Source organism: Acinonyx jubatus, chromosome D1 (assembly GCF_027475565.1).
Source record: "Acinonyx jubatus isolate Ajub_Pintada_27869175 chromosome D1, VMU_Ajub_asm_v1.0, whole genome shotgun sequence".
Taxonomy (NCBI): Eukaryota; Metazoa; Chordata; class Mammalia; order Carnivora; family Felidae; genus Acinonyx; species Acinonyx jubatus.
This window is the reverse complement of record NC_069390.1, coordinates 1569099-1582667: the sequence shown is the minus strand read 5'-3', so window position 1 is coordinate 1582667 and position 13569 is coordinate 1569099. Positions and strand designations below refer to the sequence as shown.

General features: G+C 64.7%; 1 long non-coding RNA gene across 1 annotated transcript; it reads left to right on the top strand.

The window, feature by feature from the left end:
• Nucleotides 1-6840: 6840 nt before the first annotated feature.
• LOC106971166 (uncharacterized) lies at nucleotides 6841-9456 on the top strand. Its single transcript, XR_008290175.1, has 5 exons — nucleotides 6841-8179; nucleotides 8281-8401; nucleotides 8482-8601; nucleotides 8678-8807; nucleotides 8887-9456. It is a non-coding gene; the product is annotated as an uncharacterized LOC106971166 (long non-coding RNA).
• Nucleotides 9457-13569: the final 4113 nt, after the last annotated feature.

Below are 13569 nucleotides of genomic sequence, written 5' to 3'. Positions count from 1 at the left end.
CATGAGAGATCACTGATGAGGTCCTGGTGGAGGAGAGACGGTCCTCATCCAGCGTGACCGCGTCCTTACAAGCGGGGGAGGTGCACGGACAGAAAACCCAGGCGCACAGGAGGAACGTCACGGGAAGACAGGGCAGAGACGGAGGGGTGCGTCTGCAGGCTCAGGAATGCCACGGACTGACACCACCGCCAGCTGCCGGGACGGAGCCGTGGGACCGATGCCTCCGGCAGAGCCTCCAGGAGGAAGCAGTCCCGGGACACCCTGATACCTGGCTTGTGGCCTCTAGAACTGTGAGGGCACCGCCCAGTCTGTGGGGCTTCCTTACGGCAGCCCTAGGACACTAACATGGGGCCCGGACGGGCTGCCCCAGCCCAGCATCGTGTGCGCCCTCCCCAACCCCGCCAGGGGTGAGAGGAGGCAGTGGTGTTCCCCTCTGCACACACACAGCGCCTGTGCTCACGTCCCCTGGGTCAGAAATCAGTCACGTGGCCTCACCTAGCTGCAAGGGAGGCTGATAAATGTAGCACTATAACAATATAGCATCCAGGAGCTTCTAGGCGGGACGGTTGGCAGTCTGTGGCATAGAGGCTAGAACAAACGTCTTGGGGTCCCCCCAAACAACCACCCGCCCCTCATCCCCGCTGCCCTTCACTCGGCACCGATGCCCTAGGAAGGCAGCAGGGCTGTGGCTCTGGGGGCACCTGCCCCCTCCCCCCCGGGGAAGGCAGAGGACCGAGCTGAGGGTTCTGGGCACCGGGTTTTGAGCGTCAGGCAAAAAAGTTTGGGTTTTCCCGAAGGAAGCTCTTGCGTTTCCACGTGAAGTGTGCGGGCTCCAGGAGGCACGCAGAAAGCTGAGTTAGGGGTACGGCCAGGATGGGGGGGGAGTGACTGCGGCGGCTGTACGGGCACCAGGGAGCAGGGAGTGTCCGGGTGGCAGCTGAGGCCAAGGAGGGAAGGGTTACAAGCAGGAGCAGCAGGAGGCAAGAAGAAGCCGGGAGAAGGCGCGCAGCGTCCCGGGGGCCCCGAGGCCCAGGCGGGCAGGGGTGTGTGCCCTTAGCGGACGGACTCTGCTTTGCGCCACTGCGTTGGCCCCTTCCTCCTGCCCGCTGCGGCGTTCGGTGTGGCTTCCTCAGGGGTCTCCTGGGGGAAGAAGCTCGGACTGGCATCACACGGCCACGCAGGGGCCGACGTGAACAGCTGTGCTGTGCAGGGGCTGTTTAGGTGCTGGGGGGGGGTCTCCCCAGGGAAATCGGGGTCTGAGCGGGATGGGACTGATGGAGGCACAGTCAGGCCTCCTCAGTGAGGGAGGCCACAGTGGCTAGGGGCAGATCCGGGGGCCTCGGCCAACCACAGTGAGAGGGAGGGACATATTTATGGAAACGTGTATGTATCTGGGAGGTTAGTACCTCAAGAGGGGTTAGCACCCAGGAGGGAGGCTGGTATCCAGGAGGAAAGCTAGTACCTGGGATGGAAGCTAGTACCCAGTTGGGAAGCTGGTACCCAGGAGGGAATCTGGTACCCAGGAGGGAGGCTGGCACCCAGGAGGGAAGCTAGTACGCAGGAGGGAGGCTGGAACCCAGATGGGAAGCTGGTACCCAGGAGGGAGGCTGGCACCCAGGTGGGAGGCTGGTACCCAGGTGGGAGGGTTCCTAGGGATAGGCTCTCACTGAGTCCTGCTGATGGATGTGGCCCTGGGGTTGGCAGATGGAGGGAGAGGGTAAGAAGATGGCCCAGCTCATGGAGGTAAAGTGATTGCTTCACTACTGACAGGATTTGGGAGGTGAAGGAGTGTAAGTGTCAGGGTGATGAGGCTAGAATATTTTCATATTGTAATATTAATTTAAAATATTTAATATTAATTAAATGTTAATATTAAATATAAAATATTTAATATTAATTTAAAATATTTTAATATTTTATCTTCTAAGTGATTTCTACACCCAACGTGGGGCTCAAACTCGCAACCTCAAGATCAAGAGTCACATGTTCTGCCAACTGAGCCACCCGGGTGCCTGAGGAGACACTTTTCTAAGAAAGGAACTTGGAGGGAAGCCAGGTGGACGGAAATGGCTGCTGGGTTTGGGGCCCTGGAGCCACAGATGCAGGGGACCCTGCCAGCCCACTCGCCGGGGTCCGTTAGTCCTTTGGCGAGAGTGTCCGAGGGTTTCCTGGGCTGGGGGTGGGGGGGGGGCACAGGCACTGGGAGCGGCCGAGCGCGGGCAGAGGAGCGCGATTTAGGCTGTGCCCCTGCCGCCCGGGGTCCCGCACCCTCCACGGCCCCGCAGCCTGTACCAGGCGCCACGGCCTCGGACGTCCCACGGCACGTGACGCGAGTTCATGGCCCCCTATTGCAACTGCCATTCCTCTCCACACACACTGTGCCACACCTGCCTCTCCCGGAGGACACACGCTTTCACCTCCCCTCCTGGCTCGGGTGATGCTCCTTAAGCTCTTACCCTGACTTATCCCAGCCCCGGGCAGGGCTTTCTACGTGTTTCCTTCCGGGCAGGGTGGCACATCTCCGACCCTTCCGTGGTCCAGGGCACCCTGCAGGATCATGGCCTTATTTCCTACTGAGCCCAAATGCAACCCTAAGCGCCTCACCCAGAGCCCCCGGAGCCATTCCCAGCTTATCAGGGAAGTCTGCAACATGAGCCACATTGCCAGCCCTGTACCTGCCAAGCCTCGTCAAATGTGCCCCCTGTGAGCTCTGCTCGCCCCCAGACCCCTCCATCCAACATCCCATCCAATTACTCGCTCATAACCCACCCCTAAGCCTCTAGGCCCCCAATGTCACCAGCTAGCACTTCCCGCATGGGCTCCAGTGAGCACAGGCCTGGAAGGTGAACTTGCTCTGTGCAGGAGGATCCCTGGGGCTCTCCATCTTGCTCCCAGGGAGGCAGCGGTGAAGCAGACAGAGGCAGCCATGAGGTACCTACCGGTCAAGCCTAGGAGGGTGGAGATGCCCACAGTGCGGGGGGCAAGAGGGTCGGGGGTGGGATGAGGTCTGTCCGTGGCAATCTGCCTCCTGACCCAGCCACGTCTGCGGACTCTGGGCACCTGAGAGGGGACTCCAGGCCGTCCTGGTCCTGCTCCATGCGTGGGTCACAGCACCCAGCGACCCGTTGTCACTCTGGCCAGCAGGGATCAGATTGGCCCCAGGGTCCCCAAAGCTCAGCCCACAAAACTGAATCCTGGTGGTTCCTCCACTAGGAGATCCTCTCTGGCTGATGAGACCAGAGGCTGGTGTCAGGCTTCCCTCCCAACATTCTATTGATTTGCAAATGCACCATTGGCATGCAAATGGCCTGAGGTCACCAGCAAAGCTCCAAGTCCTCCCTGGGGAACCAGTGAACAAAAGAGGTGCCTATAGACCCCAAGAAAGCGCAGTCGGTACCTGAAGGGCCTCCAGACCCTGGAACCATGGCAAGTGGCCAGAGGAGCGGTCATGACGGCAGGACCCTGGGTCTGTCCAAGAGCCCATGTGTTGCTGGGACCTGGTTCCCGAGTCACCTGGGCCAAAGGGAAGGTGACAATAAATGCTTGGAGGCACAGGGCCCCTGCCCTTGGGGAGGACATGGCTGGGAGCCCAGGAGACGGAAGTCCAGGGATAGGAGCCCAGGCCAGAAGGGTAACGCCTCTCTTGGAGCCTCCAGACACGCAGAGGTCCTGGGGGCTGCCTTGCTGAACACAGGATTTCTGGGTCTTCCTCCTGGGTCTTGGGCTGACCCCTGTAGCCCCATCACATGCCGACGGGTGTTGAATTGGTTGTGGGTGACAGAAGCGGCCGCGAGGTGGCAGTGCTGACTCACACTTCACCGCCCGAGGCGCCTGAGGCTGGGGTCCGCCCTCGCCACGTCCCGGGTCCCGGGTCCGCAGTGGTCCACGGGGGTCATCAAGGAGACGGGCACATGTCTGAGCCACGCCCGGCCACATCATCTGAGTTGCCCAAGGCCGAAAAGAAATTGGGGCGACAAGAAAGAGTACTTGGGGGCAGTGAGGGATCCCCATGCCTGGGATGCCGCGGTGTCGGCTTCAGAAGGTGACCCTTCCTCCAGGTGCCTCCGGCAGCACAGGGCCCTGGGGACTGCCTTGCCAGGAACAGGTGGATTTTAGGGTTCTCCCCCTTGCATCGGGTGCCACCCCCAAGCTGATTGCATGCCCTGAACGGTGCCAAGCCCGCTTGTGGGTGTCGGAGTCAGCGGTGACCGCGAGGTGGCGGCACCAACGCACACATTACAGCAGTCACGGCAGAGGCTGTGGTCCACCCACGATATGTCCCGGGTCCGCCCAGGCTGGATTCCGCAGCGGTCCACGAGGGTCATCAGGGAGATGGGGTGCTTGTCTGAGCCACCCCAGGTCAGGCCACGTCCGCGGTCCCTTAGCCGCGGGTCCCCTCGAAGCCACCAGTGCCGTGGAGGGGGACTCACATCACATCTCCCAGACACGGTGGTGACAGCACCTGCCGCCACCTTTGGCGCACCGGACCCCGCACACCGAGGCCACCAAAGACAGCCCCCCACCCCCTGGCTTTTTAATTGAGCTGGCTTCCGAGGAAACTCTCCCAGTCCCTCAGACCCCAGGCAACCAGGCATTAACATCCATTCAATTCCGGTGTTCAGATGCTAATGATCTGGGCTCGTGGCTGCCTCCCACCCGCTGGGGAGGTCCTCCTGCGGAAGGTCCTGCTTCGGAAGGTCCTACCAGTCTCCCGAGCACAGCCACCAAAGTGGGGTGCGGCAGACACCCCAGTGTCCCGGAGGGGGTCATTAAAAGGTGGGGATACTGACGTGGCGACCGCGCTCTGGGGCCAGGGTGCAGGTCCCCACAAATGCGCCCTGGGATCGCGGCGGGTGCGGGGAGGCGTGTGTCCCGAGCAGAGCGCACTTGGTCTGTCCTAGAGCCCACGTGCTGCTGAGAGCAGAATCCGAACCGCACCCTAGGACCTGGTCCTGTATCAGCAAAGAGGGGATACTTGGGAATCAAAGGGTCCCTGCCCTCGGGTGACGAGGACTTGACGGGAAGCCCAAACTCTAGAGGGAAATGTACCACCCTAGACCCGAGGCGGCACGGGATCCTGGGGCCCGAACGCAGGAGGATTTGGGGGTCCCTCCTCGCACGGGGTGCCGACCTCCAGGCTGGGTGCACTCTCTGGGTGGCCCTGAGCCCGTGGGGGCATGGAAACAGCAGTGACCGCGAGGTGGCGGCACAGACTCACATATCACTGCCCGCAGCGAGGCTGGGGTCCGCCCGCAGGGCGTCCCGGGTCCGCTCAGGCCTGATGCCGCGGCGGTCCACGAGGGTCATCAGGAAGACGGAGTGCTGGACTGAGCCACTCCATCTGTCACCCCCACCCGCGTGGTTGAATCTGGGGAGACGGGAGAGAATACGTGGGGGCCGTGAGGGATCGCCACACCCGGGATGCCGCGGAGTCCATCTCAGAGAGAGAGACCCTTCCCACCGGTGCCGCGGGCAGCAGGGGGTCCTGGGGGTTGGCTGCCTCGCCGAGTGCAGGAGGATTTCGGGGCCCTCTTGCCTTGTCTTGAGCCAAGCCCCACCGTCCCATCGCTCGCCCCTGCACCCCTGCACCCCTGCACGGCGCTGAGTCGGTTGTGGGTGTGGATACCGCAATGGCCGCGAGGTGGCGGTGAGGACTCACATCTCCACCTGGAGGCTGCCGAGGCTGGGGTCTGCTTGTGGCGAAATGTGGGGGTCTGCCCCATCCTAACTTGGGCGTCCATCCACGGCAAAGCCTGGCTTTTTCCCCCACAGAAAAGCTGGGGGTTCGCTCATGACAAAGGCCCGGGTGTCAGGTTTGGAGGCGAGCATCCAGCACTTTACGGCGGCTCTGCCAGAGGACCGCCCCGAAGTGCGTGGACTCCAGCTTCTTTGCCTACGTGTGCTGCATACCCGGCGCCAACCCCGTAGACTTGGCGGGCGGACCTGGTGCGCCGCGGGGCCCCGATACCCCCGGCAAGGCCAGAGTGGTCACCCCAGGGACAGGACAGACAAGAGTGTTGAGGGATCTTAAAGCTCTCAGGTCTTTGTTCAGTCCACACCCGCAGTGCCGCAGGCGGGCGGGTGCGCAGGGTGCCGGGGCAGGACTAGGAGGCTACACAGCTGGTCACCAGAGCGCGCCTGTGAGCCACAAGATGGGAACGCGGGGCACCCCGACCGCAAAGGGAAGCCTTCCTTGCGGGAGACGCGATCCCCCCAGTGTCAGATGGTACTGGGGCTGGGAATCGGCCACCCGCCCTGGCCACTGGGACCACTGGTGAGCCCCTGTCCCCCGCCCCACCCGCCCCCCGCGACACACACACATGCCTCATGTGACTTCTCCCCGTGGACTCCCAGGACCCCAGGGGGAGCGTGGGGTCTCAGCCATGGTGGCGACTGAGGGTGACTCAGTCCTGCCCCAGCCTCCCCGAGCCCCCAGCCGGAGCCCCCGTCGGGAGCAGAGTGCGAGCCCAGCGGTGGCTGGGCGGGAGCAGCGTTCTTGGTCTGCCCCGAGGGGACCCGAGTGCTCCGACCCAAGGGGAGGGGGACGTTTGGGGACAATGCCAGTCCCTGTGTAGGCAATGCCAACAGAGGGGTGCGGAGAATGCCCTCTTTGGAGAATTCCGGGACGGGTGTGCTGGACCGGTCTGGGGGGAGGTGGGCCTTGCGGCGGCCCCCCCCCCCACCCCGAACACGGTCGCTGCTCCCATTGGCTGGCGAGGCAGGGGCGGGAATTCGGGGCGGGGCCACCCCAGTTAGAAAAAGCCCGGGCTAGGGCTGGCGAGCAGGGTGCGGGAGGGGGTGGTGGGTGGGGTGGGATGGGGGGGTTCGGGGGAAACTGGGGAAGCGGGGGAGCCGAGGGGTAACCAGGGAAGCGTGGGGTACTGGGGGCAACCAGGGGAAGATGGGGACGGGGTACAGGGAGGCTTGAGTGGGCCAAGGATCACCTTGGAAATCTGGGGTCTGGCAGGGGCGGCAGAAGGTTGGGGGGCTGGCTTGGGCAGGGCTGGAGGGCACCTGGCGGGAGTGTGGCGTGGGGTCCCAGGTGTCTTGGAGTACGGGTGACATCGGCATGGGATGGGCCCAAGCTGGGGGTGTAGAGGAAAGAGGGGGGAGCCAGACATTCATCCCGGTCAGTTTTGGTTTCAGGACGTGGCGGCTGGTGGACGAGGGGAGCTGGAGAGAGATTCGCCCGGGACCTGGGGCAGTGGGGCCGTATAGCTGGCAGCCGTGGGTAAGTGAGGACAGCGGTCTGTCGGCCAGGTGAGTCCCCTCCCCTCCCTGGGCCTTGCTCTGCTGGCCTTCTGCAAGAAGGGGGCTTCGGGGAGCAAGGGCCAGCGAGGAGGAGCGGCTGACCTCCCGGCAGAGCAGCAGGACGAAGGAGAGCGGTCAGCACAGGTGACATTGTCTCGGGGGGAGCTGAGACCGTGCGGGCTGGGGGGGGGCCGTGTGCCCTTCCCAGGTAGAAAGAGCATTTCGAGAGAGCAGGCAGGAGATGAGGCAGGGCTGCCCGCAGGAGAGGTGACAGGTGGCTGTGGGGATGCAGCACGTGGGGGGGGGGGGCACCAGGCCCGGGTCGGACAGGATGAGGTGGGGACTCAGGACGCAGCAGGGGTCCCCAGCCGCCACCACATCTCACCCACTGAAATTCATTTAGTAGCAGGTACAGGAGCGGCTCTGGCCAGGCCAGAGCTTCGAGGGCTGGGGAGCGGGAAAGAAGGGGCAGTGCGCGGGGTGTCCCGCAACAGGACGTCACCGGAGGGAGCGGCGGCCGCAGGTACCGGCTCCGGAGAGATTTCTGCAGCGAGGAGGCTGCTGCGGGCCCAGCCTGCGGACGCGCCGTTCCCACGTGGCACTGCGGCCCAGGGTCTGGCGCGGAGAGGGCCCACAGCGTACTTGGTGACACTGTATGCCTTCACCGCTCAGCCCCTGGGTCTGGCATGACAGACAGGACAGCACCAGGGGAGTCAAGGGCACTGGCGAGACCCGACTAGGCGAGGCGGGTGGGGTGGAGTGAATGAGAACTCTGGTGGGGGGCCGGGGCGCAGGCAGGGGTGAAGGGCGGGAGCCTGGCGGCGAGTCCGCCGGGGCACTGGCCTCCAGAGCCCGTGGCCAAGGTGGGCCTCTGCGGGCGGCGACGGAGCAGGGATCGGTGCCTCTGGACTCGGGACTGGAGACGAGGGTGAGTGCCCGCTGGCGTGCCCGACACCCCACCGTCCCCCCGCCCGCCCACCGCCTCTGCCCGCGGCTCAGCTGGCACCCCCTCCCCTTGCCCACAGCCAGGTCTCCAGATCGGGTGATGTGCTGCTAGCCTCCGAAGGCCGGGCGCGAGGCTGCGCTCAGAGAGGCATGACATGGTCCGGTGTGACGGCGAGGACAGACGTGACGCCATCCGGCCTTCCTGGTGAGCGCGGCTGTGAGGCTTGGCCCCCGCAGGCAGACCCACCCGCAGGGCGTCACCCCTGAGCGCTCTTGCTTCCCTAGACCATTCTAGGCTGGCGCCGCGGGGACCCGGAACACCCATGGGCTCGTTCCTCTGCGCTCCTGAAGGAGCCGACACATGACTGCTGCTCTCTGGACCCCTAGAACCCTCAAAACGACAAGGTGAGGAGTCCCCGGCCAGCCGCGGGCAGCGGGCGCGGGCCAAGGAGCAGGGAACTCACCGTGTCCTGCCCCGCAGAAATGGTGCTACCCAGCTCACGCCTGGGCCTTGGAACTGGGACTTCTTCAAGTCCCCTCTAGCTCTGACTCAAGAATATGCTGCATTCTGGAACCACTACACTCCTTGACTCAGGAATCGGCTCTGGAAGGTGAGTGCGGGCACCCTTCCGGAAGCTTCCGGGGCCGCCCTGCCCGGTCCCCGCTCACACGTCCTGTCGCTCTCTGCAGGTCAAGCTACAGGAACGAGACCAGCCCGACAGCAAGACCGTTGGAAGCGAGCAGCACCCGCGGCGGCCGCCACCCCGCCTGGCGCCTCCGTCTCCGTGGCCACCCTGCCGTGGACAGGCGACCACCAACCAGCCTCCACGCCCCCATGCCCCTCACCCTCCTTCTCTTCTTCCTTTCCTCTGTGCTTTCATTTCCTTTCTTTCCTTTCCCCTTTGCTCGGGACTCAAAGCCACCGTGACTCCGTTTCCCCGTCCCTCCCGAATTCAATTTGCACTAAGTCGTTTGCACTGGTTTGGAGTTCTGGGTCTGGCCTCGAGTCCCCGAGCGCGTGTGCAAGCAAGCTGCTGAGTGCCCGCACCGTGCCCAGCGCCCACCTGCCGTCCATCTCTGCCTGGGGGTGCCTGGGTGCGGCCGAGTGTGTGGGGCCCCACCCTCCCCTTTCCTAGTCTGGGAGCTCCAAACACCGAGCAAACCTTGAAGCATTCCGTTGTAGAGCAGCTCGCTCTGTGCCCCTCCCCGCCAGGGTTTCACCAGAAGCCCTGGACTCATCAATAAACTCAGTTACAGCAATTTGTCTCAGGGACTCTGGAATCCGAGCTGTTTGCCTGGGTGGGGGTGGGGGTGGCTCCGGCTGGGGGAGGTGGGCACGGAGAGGGTGGGGCACAGGATGGGGGGCATGAAAAAGCCATAGAGGGGGGCACAAGGAATGGGAAGGTCACACATGAGCAGGGGCACAGGGCGGGGGGTGTCACAGGGCAGGAGGGGCCACCGGGACGGGGGGGGGGGGTCATCACAGGGCAGGAAGGGGCACAGGGATGGGGTGAGGCACACGGAAGGGGGGGCATAAGGGAGGCACACGGCCAGGAAGCGGTTATGGCCCAGGAGGAATGGGGGGGGGTGGATGAGGAGGGAGGGCAGGGAAGGGCATAGGACACAGGGAGGGGCCTGTGGGATGGGGTGACAGGGAATGGAGACATGGGGTGGGGCCCAGAGGGGAGAGGTGGGGGGGCAAGGGAGCCCTCAGCACGAGGGACAGGACGGCACAGAATCTCCCTAAGCCCCTGTCCCGCCACACAAACTGCCTGAGGGACGACACCCCTGGGCCTCCCTGGGCCCATCTCCCCCAAACCATCCGAGGAGAGCAGGCCTGACACGTGGGAGGGCAGAACTGGGGCCAGGCAGCTGCCCCAGGGAGGGGGGCGGCGGAGCTGAGGCAGCCGAAAGGGGGAGAGGCAGAGGGGAGGTGACAGGTGAGGGACGAGACTGGGGACGTGTCCCACCGGGATCCATGGATCTGTGCCCTATTTGCAAGTACAGCCCCCATGGGCTTGTGGCTGGCGTCCCTGCCCAAGACAGCCACTGGGTCGGGGACCCCAGGGCTGATAACCCTCTGCAGATGCTGGGAGCATGGGGGCGCAGCTGTGGGAAATGAGGCTGGGGTCCTCGGCCCCTTCCCCCTGCCCTCTCCAGCTGGCAGACCAGAGGCCAGAAGCCCCAGAACCCCGCCTGGGCGCCTGGGCCCTTCCCCACGGGCTCACCTCGCAGGTTCCCCATTGTCCTCAAGTGTGTGTGTCCCCCTCTGGGGCCCCCGCCCCTCCCACCACACCGATACTGGGGACAAAGAGCTGGGCCCTTGGGACTCCCAGGCAGGTGGTCGCCAGGGAGCAAGGGTGACCGAGGGCCTCACACGGGGCCCCTTGGGTGTCCCCTGTCATTCCCCAGGGCCGCGGGCAGCGGCAGCGACAGCGACAGACCGTCTCAGGCCCCCGGGCCGGTGAGATGAAGGAATCTTAGGTGTCAAGGGTTAGGTCTAAAACTGGCCTTTATTGTCAGCGTGTTTCTCAGCTAGTGCTTCGAGAACCGGGGCCAGCTTCCTGGGGTGCTGGCCGGAGGGGCCCTGGGGATGGGAGAGGGCAGGGGTGCTCTGCAGAACACGGGGATCGTGGGTCCCAGCAAATGGTAGGCAATCCTCTGGTCCCCCAAGTCGGTGGGGCCGGTGGCCTCGGCCTGTCACTCGGGGCGGTGAGTCACAGCCACACTCTCACCCTGAGGCCCGCTTGGGAAATGGAGAGCATCTGGTCCGGAATGCGGGAGGGTGGGGTGGCCCCTTTCCACACCCTCCTGGGGGCCCCTAGTGCACAGACCTGACTCTGTCCCCCCAGGCCTGCCCCACGGTGTGCCCATGCCCTTGTGCCCTCTGAACCCACAGGGTTCAGGCAGGGGCGACCCCAGGGCCAAGCAACCGGGAGGAGACCTGAGCGCGGGGAGGGCCGGGGGTCGGCAAGCACGGGAAAGGTGAGGGGCAGCCTGTCCCCCGAGGACTGGACGGACGGAGGCCGCTGGGGCAGAAGCCACAGGCCAAGGCTCTGCAAACAGGTCATGAGCCCCAGCCTCGCCCAGGGACTGGGAAAACAGAGGTGGCCTCCCCCGCCCTGACAGAGCCCCTCCAGGGAACAGGGACGGCCAGGTTGGAATGTGTTTACCTTCGGCCCAACCCGATTTCCTGCTTTTTAGAGAAGGGGCTCACAGAGGCTGTCAGACAGGCTCCTGGCGCCCCCCACCACCCAGAGGCGCTTTCAAAATGCCCCCGCGCCCCGAGTTAAGTGAGTTAAGTGTCTCGCAGCAAACAGGGGCTTGAATTTCACTCCCAAGCCCGGCTCGGGGTGGGGGGCGGTGGGGGTGGGGGCCGGCCGGCTGCAGAGGTCCGGGAGGGGGTCTCCGGGAAGACTGAGGCCCGGGGCTCTGGCCGGTCCCCACCCCCGCTGGGCACCCAGCTCAAAGCGGCCAGGCGTCGTTACCCTGGACCCTCCCCCAGCTGCCCTCTGTGGAGGGTCTAGGCTAGCGAATCATCTGGCCTGGGGGAGACGGGACTTAACAAGAGTGTGTCCCCACGTGTCCCTGCGTACCACATCCCCGTGTCCACGCGTGGGGGTCTGTGTGTCTGTACGTCTCTCGTGTCCCGTGTGGCCCTGTGTGCACCCGGTCCGGCGTCAAGCTGTGAGCTCTCGGGGTAGGCAGCCCGAAACGCCTCCCTGTCCTGGGCCGTGAGCGAGAGCCCCTGCTTGGGGCGCTGAAGGTAGGCCTGTCCTACTTGGGGCGCTCTGTGGGGTCTGCCGGCCTCTGTGTGGCCTAGCCCCGTGTGGGGGCCAGCGTCCCTGGAGGGTGGACATCTGAGCCCGGCTGTGTGTGTCCTGTGCCTTTGTGTGAGTTTGCGTCTCGGCCTGGATTTAATGACCCAAGAGCCCACTTTCAGGCAGGGATTACGGACAGCTGGGGGGCGGGGTGGAGTCAGGACACTTGTTAGACCACTGAATGGGGACAGAAAAAAAATCCAACAATACAAAGGAAATGAACTCCCTTGAACAGGCCTAACATGACACTTGGGGTCTCACTACAATACACCCTGGGAAGTCAAAAAAAAAACAACCCACACACACAGAGTTGGGCCCCGTGGAGGCTGTTCCCTTGCCCTCACCCCAGGCTCCAGGGGTTAGACAAGTGTTCTCCCTGTCCCCAGGGCTGGGTGGTGTCTGAGCACAGGGGCGGGGGGGGGGGGGGGGGGGGGGGGGGGCTTCGGCCCCGGCAGGAGACCCCGCGCGGCCTGGCCGACAAAGAGGCCAGGGGCCTCCTCAGACACCGGTCATCGCAGAGACCCCCACTGGAACGGTGTCCTCCTGCCTGCTCTCTACCCCCTCCTGTTTTCGGGGTGTGTGTGTGTGTGTGTGCGCGCGCGTGCGTGTACCTGAGAAGCCCCAGAGATGGTGTGACCTGCAAGGTTGGGGTGGAAGGTTCTGGAAGGAGCACGGCCTGTCCGGCCTCCCCCGAGGCTTCGGTCTCCACACGGCCAGGGCCGTCCCCGCCTCGCCTCCTCTCCCTCGCTTGCTCCTTCCCTCCCTTCTCTGCACCTGGTGACGCCGTTGGCCCCTTTCCAGGGGTGAGGGGAACGAGCGGGGGCCCCTTCCTGGAAGTCCACCTGCGTGCAGGCCGGCCTGCTGGGAAGGGGCCTGCTCCTCGGCGGCCCCCACCGCCCCGGAGCCATTTCCTGGAAGCGGTCACTGTGGATATTCTGTTCCTTGTCAGCACTGTGCTAGCATAAAGCAGACAGCGAGCTCCTTGTCCTCCGGGAGCCCGTGCTCCCTCACCGAACACCTGGCCGGACACAGGCGGGCAGCCGGGTCCTTGGGGGGCGGCGCGGGCCTGGGGCCGGACCAGTAAACAAACGTGGGCGCCAGGCACGGGGGGGCCCCTCGTCCCTGCCCCTGGCCAGAGCTTGCACACGCCAGCTCGTGCCAAGGCCCGTCGGGTGCCCGTCCTGCGGGGCCGGGAGGCAGCTGAGAAGGGCTGGGGGGCACGTGCAGACCCTCAGGTGGCCCACGCTCTGCAGAGACCCATCCACTGGGGTGGGAGTCTCAGCGGGAGAGCCCGAGGGGCAGGCGCCCCACGGGGAGATGGGGAGGGCCGGGGGATGGGGGAATATGGGGGACGGAGCATCTGCCTTGAGCAGGGTGGGAAGACAGGCTCCCAGGGGCTTTGAGGGTGGGGGTGACAGGTGGGCAGCAGTGTTTGGAGCCCGTGGGTCTGGTCTGCAGCCCAGGGGGCGGGGAGGAGGAAGGCAGGGACTTTCTGAAGTCAGGGATGGGAGAGATAAGGACAGACCGCCTTCTGCACTGACAGAGCCCTGAC